The sequence below is a fragment of the Mustela nigripes genome, chromosome 7, assembly GCF_022355385.1.
Source record: "Mustela nigripes isolate SB6536 chromosome 7, MUSNIG.SB6536, whole genome shotgun sequence".
NCBI classification, from domain to species: Eukaryota; Metazoa; Chordata; class Mammalia; order Carnivora; family Mustelidae; genus Mustela; species Mustela nigripes.
Window position 1 is genome coordinate 92,382,422 of NC_081563.1, and position 16,606 is coordinate 92,399,027.

At 42.0% G+C, this 16,606-nt stretch overlaps 1 long non-coding RNA gene across 1 annotated transcript in view; it reads left to right on the forward strand.

The window, feature by feature from the left end:
• Positions 1-6,500: 6,500 nt before the first annotated feature.
• LOC132022635 (uncharacterized) overlaps positions 6,501-16,606 on the forward strand; it is a 23,372-nt gene continuing 13,266 nt past the window's right edge. The window contains exon 1 of the long non-coding RNA XR_009405656.1: positions 6,501-6,579. This is a non-coding gene — a long non-coding RNA (uncharacterized LOC132022635). The remainder of the gene's footprint in view (positions 6,580-16,606) is intronic.

Sequence of the window (16,606 nt, forward strand, 5' to 3'; positions counted from 1 at the left end):
AATCAGTCCTTTTGTATAGCTTCATGTAAGGGATGTAGAACTGAAACTATAAACAGGATTGACATAGAGTCGGCTTGTTGCTTATTCTGAAGTTTTGGAATTAATAACCACCATTCTGGAGATGATTGGATACCTCAGAACTCCAGTAGGAAATGTCCAGTCCTAAACAAAAGAGCTAAACACACACCCAGCCCCCTCTTCTGCCCTTGTAATAGCCATTCACTGCAAAGGGGTGAAGCTGTCTTATAGCACTGGTAGTGCTGGGGCCATGTGCCCCTCCTGCCCCATGGATGAAGCCTTGTGACATGCTGCTCTGAACACAGAAGGTGAAATTACAAAGGGAACCCCCCCCCCCCCCACCAAGATGGCCCTGAGTCTCAGGGCTCCAGGAACAGCTGCTATGCCAGGCAAAGGTGAACCCAGCACAATGCTGGGAAGGGGTAGGATGGGGACCGACCCTCCAGGTGGCTAGCTGGGCCCCAGCAGGATTGTGTGCCTTGTCTCGTCTCATATTCACCATTATGAAAGAAGAGGCACAATTGCTAAGAGAGTCCTTCAAAATAGGGTCCACAGGACGTGGACGAAGTAGGGCCTGTGCACCACTGTCTTCAGTTTCAGTTCCCTGAGCACTGGTCAGTTGGAACTGTACCACCCGAAACACAGCCTTCCACTTTGGACCTAAATAGAGATACTGTAACGCCTGTTTGCCAAATAGCCAATGATGTATGAGATAGTGTGAACTCTGCCAGTACCGAATAGTCTTTGAGAACAAGTCATGAAACATTATGGGTTTTGCCTCCATAATAAACTTTAACTTGCAGCTGCAAGTTGGGGGCACACTTTGGATTTCAGTGGCCTCTGTGTCTCCTCGATCAGAATCTTTAAGACCCCAAATAAACACTCTGGTTGCCTGACAGTCTCTTCCTGATGGACACCATGCTTAGCGGAAGAGGTCAGGGTCAGAGAGACAAAGCACTGCCCCCAGGCCTTTTGAGGTGGAGTATGAGCCTGGACGTCATCCCTGCAAGGGTGCATGGACTTGGAGATGTGTTGGTGGGGTTGGGGAAACCCTGGCAGAGCAGACAGGACAGAGAAGTGGTATCCTGGGGCTAAGGCCTCCCTGCACAGTCTTTTCTACCTTGGTGAAAAATCTTGGGTTTATACAAACAACCAGCATGCAGGCACCACGCTGAAATGCTGATTTTCTGCAAAGCCATCGTTTTGTGGACACATTTCCAATTCTCTTTTGCTTGTGGAAGTGGGGGTGTGGGGAGTGGAGCTTGGCTCATCTGAAGCTCTCCACCTCTCACCACTAGGCTTTGTGTCCCACAGCTCACACTACAGGGGTTCAGGTTGGTGCTACCCTGGGTGCCCCAAGGTAATGGTGGGCCTACAGATGCTATAAGCCTGGGGCTCTGGGTGAAGTGGTATGACTAAGGTGGCCCTGTGACCTGATGGCACATAGACCAGTGTGTCTACAGGTGGAATCAGAGCCCCAGCAACTTTTATCTGCATGATTTTTAAAATTTATTTTAAATGTATCATTTATGAAAATTACATAAATAGCTTTAGCATAGTGCTGGGCTCTTAATAAACACTAGGTTTTTGGTATTTTCTTCATTGATCTGATTACATATTGTGGTGCTTTAAACCCAGCCCCCATAATCTTTGACACTCCTTTCACTGAGAGGTGGGGTCTGTGAGCTGCATCTTGACTCCCGGTTGGGGAACATCATCAAAAAGGTGTGCCAGGATTAACCTGTGACCTGGACCTGGGCACTTGGAGGCTCCTCACCCCACTCCCCTGCCATGGGAATGTGGGTTCTACTGGCTTTTTCTGCTCCCTGAGACTGCTCTAAAGACACAGTGGTATTGAAGGAGATAGTGATGTGGCACTGAGACCATCCGAATGGTGTATGTGACTGACTCCAGTTATAGCCTCTTTTATAAACTTTAAAAAATTTGGCAGATGAGTGAAGGGTCCATACAACTTGCTGCCACTTAAGAGCAGCCATGAGCCTTCCCTTTGCTTATGAAAACTGCCATTTATCAGCCTGGAGGGACCTGCTGCTTCTCACCCTCTCCCTGCCCTCTGAGTAGAGGGACAGTCTCAGATTATACCAAGGAAGCTCCCAAGAGGGCTGTGAACCATCCACCACTCTACGTGAGTTTGTGCAGGCTTCAAGAGAAGAGGGCAGAGGAAGTGACCTTGTGACCTCCAAGGCAGGGCCCAAGACAACCCCAGCTTCTGCCAGCATTCCTGGACATTTGCCTTATGGGACACTGGCATCCCTATAAGGAACCTGACTCCCCAGTATCTTTGTGTTGGAGATGCCCCCCCCTGCAGGTACCTGCTTGCACACCCCAGCTGAGCTGCTGGCCAAATGAATGGGTCACCATGGACATGCAGCCCGACTGAGCTCTCAGTGACTGTGACCCTGCCTGTCATCTATCTGCAGTCACAGGAGAGCCCCCCAAGAAAGAACTGCTCACCTGTTTCCTTCCCAACGGGTTCACAAAGCCTTGAGCAAGAGAAAATGGTGGTTTTACCACACCTCCCAGCGTTAGTGTGATGTGTCACACAGCAGTAGTGTCTGGGAAATACCAGTGCATGTGTGTGCATGTGCATGTGCCTGCATGGGTGTGTATGTACACACACGTGTTGAATGGGTTGAAGCACAGGCACCTAGAGCCAGATGCCCTGGGTGAGAAGAATGCCACAGGCTGTGTGACTTGCCCGAGCTCCTTACTCTCTCTGAGCCTCACTTGTTACCAGCAAAGGGACAGTGACAGCAGGAGTCCCCTCCTTATGGGGTTATGGAAATTAATGTGTCCTTATCTGTAAAGCACTTTGAACAGTTAAGTGTGTCACATAAATACATATTTTTATACCAGTCAGAATATTAATAGCTTCTAATTCTTTTTGGTATAAGAGTTTTAATTTCATTTTTCAAATGACATTATTAGCTTTCTTTTTTTTAAGGTTTCCAAGAATTGCTTCAAAAGGTCATCTTTTGTATACTGAATTCCTATAACATCTATATTTCTGTCTTAAATCTAGCTGAGTTTATTTTTCTGTGCTAAATACTCCATTTAAAATATAATAATATCTCCTAGGTAAGGACCATTCTCTTTATTCTTTTCTAAAATTTGTTCCTGAATATTCTGTATTTATTCTCCTTGATGAATTTTTTTTTTCCAGTTCATAAAGTAGAATTACTGTGTTTTGAACTAGGACTATATTGAAAGGAATATTCTGATTAGGGAGGAAAAAAGACAACATTTAATATTTGAGCTTTTCATTTTAGAATGTCATATATTTTGCAATGTATTTATGCTTTTATTATGTCCTCCAGTAGTATAAAGTTTTTATGTATCTTTCATATTTCCTATGAAATCTATGCCTGGATATTTTACATTTTTAATGAGCATAACCCAATTTGATTTCCTGGCAAAGTACAGTTACTTCTAAAACACCTGCCTCTAAACCTGCTTTTGACATCAGGTATCTCTGCAGATGTTCAGCCTAGCCCCCTGGATTCCTAGTAAATAAAACACAACCAAACAAAACTAAATGAAAATCCCCTTCACCCAAAGCATATGTTAGGCCTGTGAACTTTTGTGTAGATTTCAGGCAGCTCAGCAGGTTTCTTCTACCCCAGCAGTGGCATCTCTGATTTGGCAATACCCTTGGTCTCACTTCCAGAGGGGGTTGTCATTTGCCCTTCATTCCACTGAGGTATTGACCTTATTTGTCTCACTGTTTCCTCTTTCCCTTAGCATTTTCCATTTGTCCACCCATCCCTTCCCTCCAAATCCCTCAGAAGTTTCAAATCCTCCCTATGTAGGGTAGAACAGTTCAGCCCTTTCTAGATTTCCCCACAGCCATGAAGGTGTTCAAAAAATAAAGGGCTTCCTGGTGAACAAGAGCCAACATTTTGGTGAGTTACTTTTAATCATGAAGATCAATGCTTATTTTTCTTTTACTCAAATCCAGTCCCCTGAGGAATAGACCAACAACAACAACAAAAAAGTCCACCCTTCCTGAATGGCTATTAGCTGAGAGGCGGTGCTGAGGACTGTTTACCCCATAGGTTGTGTGCATTCCTCACTGGTCATACTGTCCACGTGAAAGCAACGTCATCAAACAGCCCCAGAGGTTAGTGCTGACTCATAACCAATGGCAGCCTGACCTTTTTTTGATAAAAACCAGGAGGCCATCCAGATGATGATGCATCCTCCTTCCTCTCCCTCCACCAGTTTCCAGAGAAGCTGACACTACCATTTGGGCGATGACTTGGAGAATATGATCTCTGCTAAAGCAGTCAGAGCAGCCAGTCTCCTCCAAGCCTTAGTGACTGGCTTAAAGATGGCTTGTGACAGAAGTCTGGCCACTTATGGATCATGAGACTTCATCGTGGTTGGTGGAATTTTATATCAACTATTTGAATAGTAGGCTCTCTCTTTTTTGCTATGCATGAAGATGAGAAGACAGGAGGTCCAGAGCAGCTGTTTGAAAACAAAGTCAAATTACAGGGGCCATCGGAATTGAGGCGAGAGACAGCAAACATGAGTCCCTATTTCTAGCAGGGACAGATGTCTGCCATGCCCCAGTAATGGGTCTGTGATCAAAGGAGTGAGACTGATACAAAGCGAAGGTCAAGCTAAGCTTTATTTCGAGCCAAGCATCAAGAATCAAACTGACCGGCCAGGGCCACACCTCTTACAGAGAGGGCAACCCTGCTCTCCTTTACGGATCAGCTTTTAAGGGCAAAGGCCATGTGGTTGGGTCTGGCCACACACAGGTGGCCAATGAAATTGTAACAAACAGAGAAAGCTGCACAGTGATGCTAGTTGACCCATTGAATTACAATTTACCCTATAGTAGACATTTGACCCAGCCTATCACCTTGGTTAGGAATGGCGCCCAAAGGGCTCCCAAAGGGCGGGGCCCATACTCCTTGGTAGCTAGGGAGACAGTATGCAACTCCCCACTGACTGGATGTCTCCACCTGGCCTGACCCATCCTTGTGCTTTGTTACCTGAGGCTGGTTTCTGGGACTTGTTTTTAAGTAAGTCCCCTGGGGGAAGGGGAGCAGGAACAGTTTAAGGGTTAAACAACAAGGTTAGCTAAAATATAAAAATATAAAATAGGTCCTTACAATGTCAACCCTTCCTCTAGACACCTTGGTTATGTGAAACAATTGTCCCCCTTCTTTGGCCTGTCAGGTTGGGTTTTCCAGCTGTAACAGCTCAAAGGCCAAAAACCTAAACAAAAAACAAAACAAAACAAAACAAAATTACCTGGACCTCCCCCATTGCACCCTCCTAGGGGCCCATCAACAAAACTTTGGCCCAGAAATCAGTGTCTCATTTGCAATCAACTGAAAAACTATCCTCAAAGGAGGGCCCTCCAGATGGACCACCCCCAGGATTGATGGGACTGTAGTAAGAGATTCTCCAGTAAAGTCTTAGTAGTTATTTCTTAAATGGCCAAAGGGGAACTAATGTTCAAATTAAGGGAAAACCTTGGTGAATTCTGGTAGACAGCAAGGCTACACTCCCTACTTTAAACCCACTTGCTCCAGAGCCTACAGATGGCCTTCTGGGAAACTTGGCAGAAGCCAGGAAAGGTTAAGAATTCCTACCAAAGTCCATTCCTCCTGGATTTCTGCCCTTAGTATCTAGTCAAGGGAGGAAGGCAAAATTTCATGTCCTTTAATTTTCAAGTTCAGACTCCTGCGAATATGGTTTATGGGTGTCCATTGGTTATTAATCATTTTCTTTCTCAGGAGATGAGGGAACAGAAGGCAAAGCAGAAGCTGACACTCCAAATTGCCCCCCTCCCATGGATAGATGTGACATTCCTCATGCACTCCTAGCTGCCTTAATGCTAAGGAGAGGAAAAACAAAGTTACAGAGATCACAATCCTGCAAGACATGAGTCTTCCTAGTTTACAAAAGTCTTAGTGATCTACCAGAACAAAGCATTTCTATCAATAACCTAGCTTCTAGAAGGAAATGTAGATACAATTAAATGTCGTTATAATCTGCAACCAATTGGCAAATGCTTGAAGTGGGCAGAGCATAATGTTCCTCTAGGAAGTTTCAATTATCTTCATGTTAATGCCTTGCTGGAGGGAAAACCTAACAATAATGGCAAGGTCTCTAGTATCTTTGATATCTTGTAGGTGCTCTTTAGCACCTGAAAGTTCTTTTTAAACATCCCTCTTTCCTTACTTCCTCCAACCCCATAGTGTATCATCAGCCACCCCGAACAAACTCTGTGCAGCCACTCTTTCTGCCCACAGGTCCTGTCCCTGGGCTTTAATAAACCATCATTTTGCATCAAAGATGTCACAAAACTTCTTGGTCCTTGACTCTGACTCCAACTCACTGAACTTCATCTGTATTCCAAAACCACATCATCGGGGACAACTATTACCTCTTATTCTGTGTCCTGAGAATTTGCCTTGTCCACCATCAGGTTGGAGGCGCCCAAAGTATTGCCAGAAATATGGACTTCACTCCATTTGCAGCTAAAGTCCTACCATCATAGCCAGCTCTCAGGGAAATTATGTAAGTCTTTCTTCCTTTTGGTTATACTTGAGCTCTAAATCTTGGGAGAGTGTTATCTTTCGCACCCTGTTGGGAGGTATTTCTTAGAGCCATGGAACTGTTCAACACTGCCAGGAATATTTACTGTTTGTCCCAGATGAAACCTGGCAAGATATTTGAAAGGATTTTTTTTGAAATACGTCAGAAGTTGGCCAGATTGGAAGCTAATATTTTGAGGCTGATGGAAATTTTTCAGCCTTATTCCCTAAGCTAAATTAACTAGGTACCCAGAGGGCAAAACAGGCATTCTGAAGACAAATGGCTCTAAATACAGAACACGGGAATTTTTTTATTCCCATTTTTGTTGGAAATTTGTCTCCCTGATATAAAAAAGAAAATTGGAGATAATACAGTGGATGACTGTCTCAGTCCCTTGATAACATTCAGGTGGCAAATCAATTCTTTGAGGAATTAAAACAATTACCTTATTTTATAAATTGAGTTTTTACAACAACAAAAATGCAGAAAGGGCCCATTCATCTAAGCAATTAAAGCCCGCCCATCCTTTTTCACAATCACAAATCTCCCCTAATCATCTCAAAAGGCTTGTAGGCATGGTAAAATATCTGGACTTAGGAAACAAAAATTCTCCTGCAGGAACTTGAATTATTTTCCTGTAGCTTTGAGATGTAAATTTTCTATGATCTTCTCTAGGAATGTTCTATATCTTTGACATGCTAATTTCAGGTAGGTAAGTCTTATCAGAAGGGAAATAAAGGCTAATATAGGCAAATATAATTTTAAAATCTTTGGCACAAATATTACTAAAAAGCTTAAACTATCTGAGCAGATAGCCTTAAATTATTCCATCTGCCAGAACATAGTTTGAACCCAACTGTACTTGTATAAACTAGTGAAATTGGCACCATGGTACCTGTTCCACAGCTAAAATTTTAAAACAGAAGCTAGAAAATCTCTGTATCTGTCTGTATATATTATACATGTTACAGATGTGTGGGCTTTTGGACCTCAGATGGTATTTAAATTAAATTAAATTAAAATTTAATTTGTAAAGAGCTCTATTTAATTGGCTTAGAGAAAATAAGTACTCTATAAATTAAGTATACTCTATAGAAATATACTCAAATACAGAAACAAATGTTTTTCAAGTTCATGTGGTCTACATTCATCTTCAGTAAATAAAAAAGTTAGCTGGTTTAGTTAAAACAGCTATGTCTTCAGAGTTACCAGCATTAAATACAAATGTGGACATGTAACTTTTGTTCTATCTAGGTTTCCAGAAGTCAAATAAGCTCATTTTGTATTGTAAGGGCCTATTTAGCCAGAGCAGCTCCACCTCGATTGAACAGACATTTTGTTGTTTATGCTGTAAATCTTAAATTGACCCTGCCCCCACCAGGGGAACTTACTTAAAAGCAAGTCCGGGAAACTAGTAAAATATGGTTGACCAGTCCCTAATAACAGAGCCCAAATACAAGGGTGGGTCATGTCAGGTGGAGATAACAGAGCCTGAGTGCAGGGATGAGTCAAATGCAGGGATGAGTCCGGTCAGATGGAGACATCCAATCAGTGGAGTATGCATATTGTCTCCCTAGCTACCAAGGAGTGTTGGTCCCACCTTTTCGGTGCCAATTCTGACCAAAGAGATAGACTAGTTCAAATAGCTACTATGGGGTGAATTGTAGTTCAATTGGCCACCCATGTATGACATAGCATGACTGTGCAGCTTTCTCTGTGTGTTGCAGTCTCATTGGCCACCTGTGTGTGGCCACACTCAACCACATGGCCTTTGCTCTATGAAAGTTAGTCTGTGAGGATGGGAGGGGTCGCCCTCTCTGTAAGAGGTGGCCCCAAAAGGTCAGTTTGATTCTCAATGCTTGGAACAAAATAAAGCTTTGCTTTGTTGGGTCCATGGTCAAAGGAGTGAGACTGATACAAAGCGAAGGTCAAGCAAAGCTTTATTTAGAGCCAAGCATCAAGAATCAAACTGACTGGGGTGCCTGGGAGGCTCAGTGGTTAAGCCTCTGCCTTCAGCTCGGGTCATAATTTCAGGATCCTGGGATTGAGCCCTACATCGGGCTCTCTGCTCAGCGGGGAGCCTGCTTCCCCCCTCTCTCTCTCTGCCTGCCTCTCTGCCTACTTGTGATCTCTCTCTCTCTCTCTCTCTGTCAAATAAATAAAATCCTTTAAAAAAAAAAATCAAACTGACCAGCCAGGGGCATCTCTTGCAAAGAGGCGACAACCCTCTGCCTTACAGACTAGCTTTTTTTTTTTTTAAAGATTTTATTCATTTATTTGACAGACGGAGATCACAAGTAGGCAGAGCAGCAGACAGAGAGAGAGGTGGAAGCAGGCTCCCTGCTGAGCAGAGAGCTCGATATGGGGCTCCATCCCAGAACCCTGAGACCATGACCTGGGCTGAAGGCAGAGGCTTAACCTACTGAGCCACCCAGGTATCCCTACAGACTAGCTTATATAGAGCAAAGGCCATGTGGTTGGGCCTGGCCACACACAGGTGGCCAATGAGATTGTAACACACAGAGAAAGCTGCACAGTCAGGCTAGGTCCCACACGGGTGGCCAATTGAATTATAATTCACCCCATAGTAGATATTTGAACTAGCCCATCACCCTGGTCAGAATGGGCATCAAAAAGGCACCCAAAGGGTGGGGCCCATACTCCTTGGTAACTAGGAGAGAGTATGTGCCCCCACTGATTGAATTCCTCCACCTGGCCTGACCCACCCTTGTATTTGGGCTTTGTTACCTGGGACTGGTTTCCAGGACGTGTTTTTAAGTAAGTTCCCTGAAGTGGGTGAGGGTGGGGGCAAGTTCAGGATGGAGCTGCTCTGGCTAAATAGGCCCTTACAGCTTGACCTTCACTTTGTATCAGTCTTGCTCCTTTGATTACCGACCTAACAGTATCTGTTAACAAAATCTGTTAACAAGAAAGATTGCTTAAGATGATGTTAACTGTTTAGTGCCTCAGGAATTCTTTTTATTAAAAAAAAAAAAAAAGCTATGCATGATTTAGAACAGGTAAATTAGATATAAGTAAGATGTATGTTTATAAATTAATTTTTCCACTATGTTTAGGAAAATATTTTTGGTAATTCTGATGTAGGAATGACGTTAGAGCTTGATGCCCACGGCCAAGAATATTCTTGAGACGTCTTTGGTGCAAAATGGTCATTTATTAAAGCATGGGGACAGGATTTGTGGGCAGAGAGCTGCTGTGCCAGGGCTGTGAGGGGCGGCTGATTATACACTATAGAGTTGGGGGAGGTAAGAAAAAATGGAGAAATGGAGGTAACTTTTATATGCTAAAGAGCACCTACTAGATACCCAAGATACTGGAGGCCTTGCCATTGTCAAGGTTGTTTTTTCTTCTCTACCAAGGTATTAACATTAAGGTAGTTGGGAGATTCCTGGAAGAATGCCATACATGCCCCACCCAGTATTGGGGGGTGTGGGGAGGTTGCAGGATGTCAGCTTATCCTTTGTCTTCCCCCACCTTCTGTTACCTCATCATTTACCCCCAAACAACTTGACCCTGAAATCTTTAAGGCTATTGAAGGAGGAAGGGTCTTATCTTCCTGCTGAATAGGGGTGTAGAGTTATCCCTATCTATGGATCAATACTGGTCAGTTGGGGAATGTACGGTAGGGGAGTTACAAAAGGGGGACGCATCTAAGTCTAAAGCCAGCAACATAGGAATCTCCTTGAGAAGAAAAGATCATCTGTTAGCTAGAAAGGGTCATCTGTTAGCTAGAAGCTAGTGAAGGAGCCTTGGCATTAGGAATGGAGACACCAAAAATAACAAAATAAGGCTAATATTTTAACTGAGAATCAGAAGTCCAAATAAAAGACCTTTGATAGTTTTGACCTTTGATGATGTTCCTCCAGTCCAGGAGTTTAAAGCAATCACTAAAAGAAAGAGACAATTTAGCGTCAACTTTGAGTATTCACGTCAGTTAGAAACCCAGAAGTATTTTTTGGTAATCTGGACTGGTAATCTGGTAATTTGGTAATTTGATAATTACCAAATCTGGTAATTTGGTAATCTGGACATAAAAACATCCTGTTTTTATGCTAGCAACAAGTTTCACCTTGTGTAACAGTTAAAACATTTTATTCCATTCCATTATGTAGAACCACTTCACACACCTGTGTTAATTTTGTATTTAGTGGAGAAATGCTTTGACTGTCCTTTAAAGCTTTGACCATGTAATTAAGAGCTTCCATGTGTCAAGCAATGTTCTCCAGTGTCAAAGAGGTACCAAAGATGAATGCTAGATGGTTATACCAATGTAACACAAACCATGTCCACCATTGTTTTAAATTTGGAAGGTTATGTCCAGACAAAAACCCAGAGTACAGTGGTCTATATAGCCTGGGGGAAGCCATGGTCACAAGTTAGAGTCACATAGTCATTGGATCCCAGCCAGGAGCCATTCATATAATATTGGGCCTCTTTGAAGTATAGTCAGGATTTCAAGGGCTACTCAGTTTTGGAGGACCATTCTTTGAACATGGAGTCATTTTAGGCCCATATTGGATTGGAGAATTATGGTTTAATAATCCCATATTTGGAGTCAGTATAAATATTTAAGACTTTTTGCCAATTGCAAAGCACAGCTGGGCATTATTAACTGTGCTTTTGGGTCAGACATATTTGCTGACAGGGCTTTGGCCTCAATAGTCTATTAGACTGACTACGCCATACCTACCCAGCTTTTCATAGCCCTTTCCATGAAACTACTGTCACTAGTCTTAATTAAGGAGGAATCACTGGCAAATGGGGGAAAACTTATCAAGAGATAAGGGTATCCCCAAGTCATCATCCAGTCCAATCACAAGGAAAGTGTTGTGTCCATTATCTTCACAAGCCCATAGTTAACCCTAGGGAGTGGGGTTTTCTTTGGCTTTCAGGGAAGGGTTTTTGTCATCACAGCCACATAGAATTGGTCAGGGTGCTGGTGGAGTTACCCAATTGTTGGGGAATCAATCCCATTTTCCAGTTGTTCAAATAAACTGTGTTATTATCCCCACAGAATAAAAAGCACAAAGATTGTCTGAGCTATTGTGGCAATTTCTCTGAAGTTTGCCTCAAGTTGTATAGCTTAGGTAAACAATTGATATTTAAAGACAAGCAGATCTAGAATTTAACATTCATGAAGTGTGTTATTGAAACTATATTTTTTTCTTTCTAAAATAACCCTCAAAAATAAAATAAAATAAAATAACCCTCATTTCGAGAGATAGCCAAATCAAGACTAATTTGTTTGCAAAGCAAGTCCAGTTTTAACAAACTTGGTGTATTTATTTACATAGCTCAGCAAGAATAGTGATTGATCATATAGATCTTTTAAAACCTGCTTTGCTGGAACTTTTTATAAGGGATTTCTAGGTTGCACTTTTAGTAGCCTCTCCAGGCCAGAAGCCAAGCCCAAGCACTTGCCATCAAACATGCCTGCAATACCTTTTGGGTATTTGGCTACCCAATACACCATTTGGGTACCCAATGTACACCAATGTACATTAGGATGGATTCCTCTCCAGAGGTTCCCAATATATCCTGCGGTTCCTGTACCTGCCAGGAAGTGACATTCTTTACTCAGCCATTGAGACTGCTGGAAACTGTGTAAGCAAAGTATCAGGTCAACATTTCCAAACAGGCTTTATAGCTCCAGGTTTCATAAACTCAACCTTAGCTCTTTAAGACTGGTCATATCTGGGTCTATACATGTGTCTGTCAAATATGATATCCCAGTCAAAACCTTGGTAGAATAACCAACGTTTTCAATGGTGTCCTGTTACAGGGAGAACAGATTTTTATTGAACTTATTATGCAAATGATGATTGCCATGGAAGAATACTTTCTGAGACCTTTTTAATTTCAAAGGATTCAGGTAAAGAGAAAAGTCAAACACTTTGGTTTGCTTACAAATGAGTATTTTCACATTTCTGTAAGTCATAAATATCTTAAAGAGAAAGTATTTTTAGTCTGCAGGAGCAAAGATTAGAGATCCAGCAATGTTTTAAATAAGAATCACAAAAATCTGTATATATATATTTTCCAATTCACTTAGTCCCATGTTACTATTTCTTGCTTAGTTTGAATGCAGCTTTAGTCATTTCTGGAAATTCTTAGCCATTTTAGTTTTAATCTTAAAAATAAATAAATAAATAGATAGATAGCTTTTCATTATTTTTATTTTATTATGAATCTCCTTGAAGACGAATCTCATTTTACAAGAGAATTGGAACTATTATAAATGACAAAAAGCTCAGAATGGACAAGATTAAAAAGCTGATGAGATGAGAGTTTACAATTAGCTAACAAGGAAGTCTGGTTATTTCTGTGACACCTAATACTTTAATAGTCAAAATATCAAGTAATGGCTTTACATTCAAATTTTAGGAATTGCAACTCTAGAATAGTTATAGCATTGACCCCAAGTAAACCTAAGGCTTATCATTTGCTTAACAGTACTTTGGAGTAACCTAGCATACCAAATAAAAAAGCCTAATGAGTTAAAGAGACAGCATTTACAACAAACTTTCCCAAGATTTAAAGTTATAGCAGTGCTTGAATATAGATTATAGATAATTATAAAACAATTATTTTTAATTAACCAAGATAGGAATAAGAGATTTGAAAGGCAAATATGTAGGGTTCTGTAGTTGTTAGCAAAACTTATCTCCTTTAATACTGAGAAGTTTTAATCAAGCAATGGAAGATGTGATAAAAGACAAAACATAGAAACTGGTTTTCTGGGCAGACAAAAGAGGAAAAAAAAAACTTTGTTTACCTTGTCTTTTGAACAGAGAGAATTTCAGTCTTATACCAGTTTACCTTTAAAATCCATTCATTTCAGTCTTAGTCCGTCCTGGCCACACCTAAAATCTAAAATTCCTTTCCAAAGACTTCACAAATCTTCTACAACTTTTTTTTTTTTTTTTTGCATTCAGATTTTGTTCTGTGCCATCTTTCCAAACAACCATCTTATTTAGGACAAAATTACTTTCTTTTATCTTCAAAAATGCATTTCCATTCCTTATATCTTTCTCACATATCTCCTATTTTTCTACATACAGAGATGCTTGCCTTATTTCCATCAGCCTTAATGACATTTAGTAGACTTCTGCACTTTTTTTTAAAGATTTTATTTATTTGACAGAGAGAGAGAGAGACAGTGAGAGAGAAAACAAGCAGGGAGAGAGAGAGAGAGAGAGAGAGAGAGAGAGAGAAGCAAGCTTCCTGCTGAGCAAGGATCCTAATGTGGGGCTTGATCCCAGGACCCAAAGATCATGACCTGAGCAGAAGGTGGATGCTTAATGACTGAGCAACCCAGGCACCCCAGAATTTTGCATTCTTTAGAACCTTTGTCTCCAGTGAAAACTAAGCAGTAACCAGTTGTGAACTGCTACTCCACAACTTTTAGATGGCAAACTTGTTAATCAGTTGAGCAAAACATGTTTACCAACAGATTCAAATATCCTTAGTTCTTTGTAATAAATCAAAAGCACTAATCTATATCCAGTACTCCATGTGTTAGCACTTTACCCTATTTGGAAAAGACCTAGATGTCCAATGAATTTAAATCCCATTTATTATCCAAAAACTTTAGTTTCAGGTTACCAAAGACTTGGAAAGCTATTTTTAACAACTACCCACTGAAACTTTGATGAGACAATCATTTTAGTCAGCTTTTTACTAACACATTGCAACAGAGATAACATGAGCTTATCTGACCTTCAGTAAACCTCTACAGAATAAAATGTCAAGTTTAGTGCTGATAACTTTAAAGACTTGTCTATCTTAATTAAACCAACAAACTTAACTTCATTTAAATACCCAATGCTGTTCCACCTGGACCCTCTGCATTGTCAAGTTTTTACCTGGTGGGGAGATCTGGAGTGGGTGGTGATAAGTCCAAGGGGTGCTCTTCTTCTCCTTGAAGGTGAGGGTCGAAGGAGGAGCCATGGTGCCTGAGGCACCAAGGTTGGTACAGAAGCCAGTTATGTAGGCCACACCCAAGGTGGTGCAGAAGAAGGAGGAGGAGGGGGAAACAGATGAGACAACATGCTGTCAGAGGCAAAGAAAGGGTTCCCAGTTCTAGAGCTCATCAGCTCTAACAGAGGAGCAGAAGCCATGTTTTTCCACCAACAAAGGGGAATAGACAGTCCATGTCAAACCATAGAAGACAGGGAATTTCCCTGAAATGAAGGGAGTTTCAGCAGCTGCTTGGGAATATTCCTTAAAGTCCCTGTCCCAAGGGAGACTCACCACAGTTGGTTCCAGTTACAGCCATTAACCCAGGTAATGAGTGAGGAAGAAGTCCCCACATCTATTAGGAAAAACAGTGACAGTGAGAGAGGGAGAGAGAGAGGGTCAGAGTCCCCTTTGCTAGGAATGGCCTGGGTTTCCTCCAGCAACCTGGGTTTCCTAGAAGGCCTATTTAGGTAATTATCACCCAATGTCAGAATAGAGTTTACTAGCCAAATATGTTTTGCAAGAGGCTGTTGGGGTGCCAGTGTAGAGCAACAAAGGCCTAGGTACAAGCAATAAAGGTACCCCAGGTCCATTTGCTCTCTTTCCTGCAGAAGAGATCTGACAGATTCTACTGAGGCCATGCAGTGTTATAGGATATCAGTACTTTCCTAAATTTCGCAATCCAAATTGTTTCCAATGGGTTAAAAGGCATCCCAAGGGAGACTCTTGGGGACTGAAAAAGTTCCCATCCCTCACTAAAGAGGGTGCTACGGAGGGTCCACTACCAAAGAAAATCCCCTCCTGACTCCAGGGTGGCATCCCATGCACAGGATATGTCAGAGATCCCTGGTGTTAAATCGAGCCAAGGCGACCCTTAACAAAATCACTATGATCACCACCGCCACTAAAGGCCCTTTTGGGGGGGGGCCTGCCCTCCCCAACTTCCCCGTGGCATTCTAGACTATGATGGGTGCCAGCAAAGGGACCGTCCATTCTTGCCTTGAAGAATCTGCCATTTTAAGCCTGTGGAGAACACTAGAAAAGTTTTACGAGGGGGAATTACCCAATTTTGTAATCTAAATAGTAGAAAACATTGACAGAAAGCAGTAAAGATAGAAATACATCATGATTCTATGTGACATTCCAACACTTGTGGTCCTTACAACCAATTTATTCCATCAGGTACTGGTTTTGGCCAGCTCCCAGTGGAGATCCCAAGGCCAGAAGTGACTAAACCAGGGATGTGAAGGGGATCACATTAGATCAATCAGGAGGAAACCTCACATAGGAGTCTTAAGATTGGCAACCGTGCTAATCACTTAAGTAGCTATCCCGTGACCAAGACAGATGACTTTGTATAAGGACAGCAGTAAAGAGAGAACATCAAGTTTCTGGGTCTTATTAACCCCCTGGTCAGGTTACTAGCTTCCAGACAAAAGGCAGAATTTCTCCTCCCCATAGAGTAGCCATGGGGTAGAGGAGTGCAGCCAGACCAACTGATATGAAAATGTTATGATAAGACCGTACTCCTTGAAGAATCCCTGAAATAAGAGTAAATGAAGATAAGAGAGAGTACTCACCAAGTTTGCATAAAGACTCAAAGGCCCATGATCTGGCCCCAAATGATTTAAAAAAGATGTCATTAGAGTTTGAAGTCCATGGCCAAAAAAAGAATTCTTGAGCCATCTTTGGTGCACAATGGTAGTTTATTGAGGAACATGGACAGGACCCATGGGCAGAAGGAGCTACTGCACTGGGGTTATGAAGGGTGGCTGATTATATACTATGGGGTTAAGGAAGGTAAGGAAAAACGGAGGTTTTAAAAGAACTTTCATATGCTAAAGAGCACCTACAAGATACCAAAGATACCAGGGGCCTCACCACTGCTAAGTGAAGGTTGTTTCCCCCCTCTACCAAGACATTAACATTAAGATAGTTGGCAGATTGGGTGCCTGGGTGGCTCAGTGGGTTAAGCCGCTGCCTTTGGCTCAGGTCATGATCTCAGGGTCCTGGGATCGAGTCCCGCATC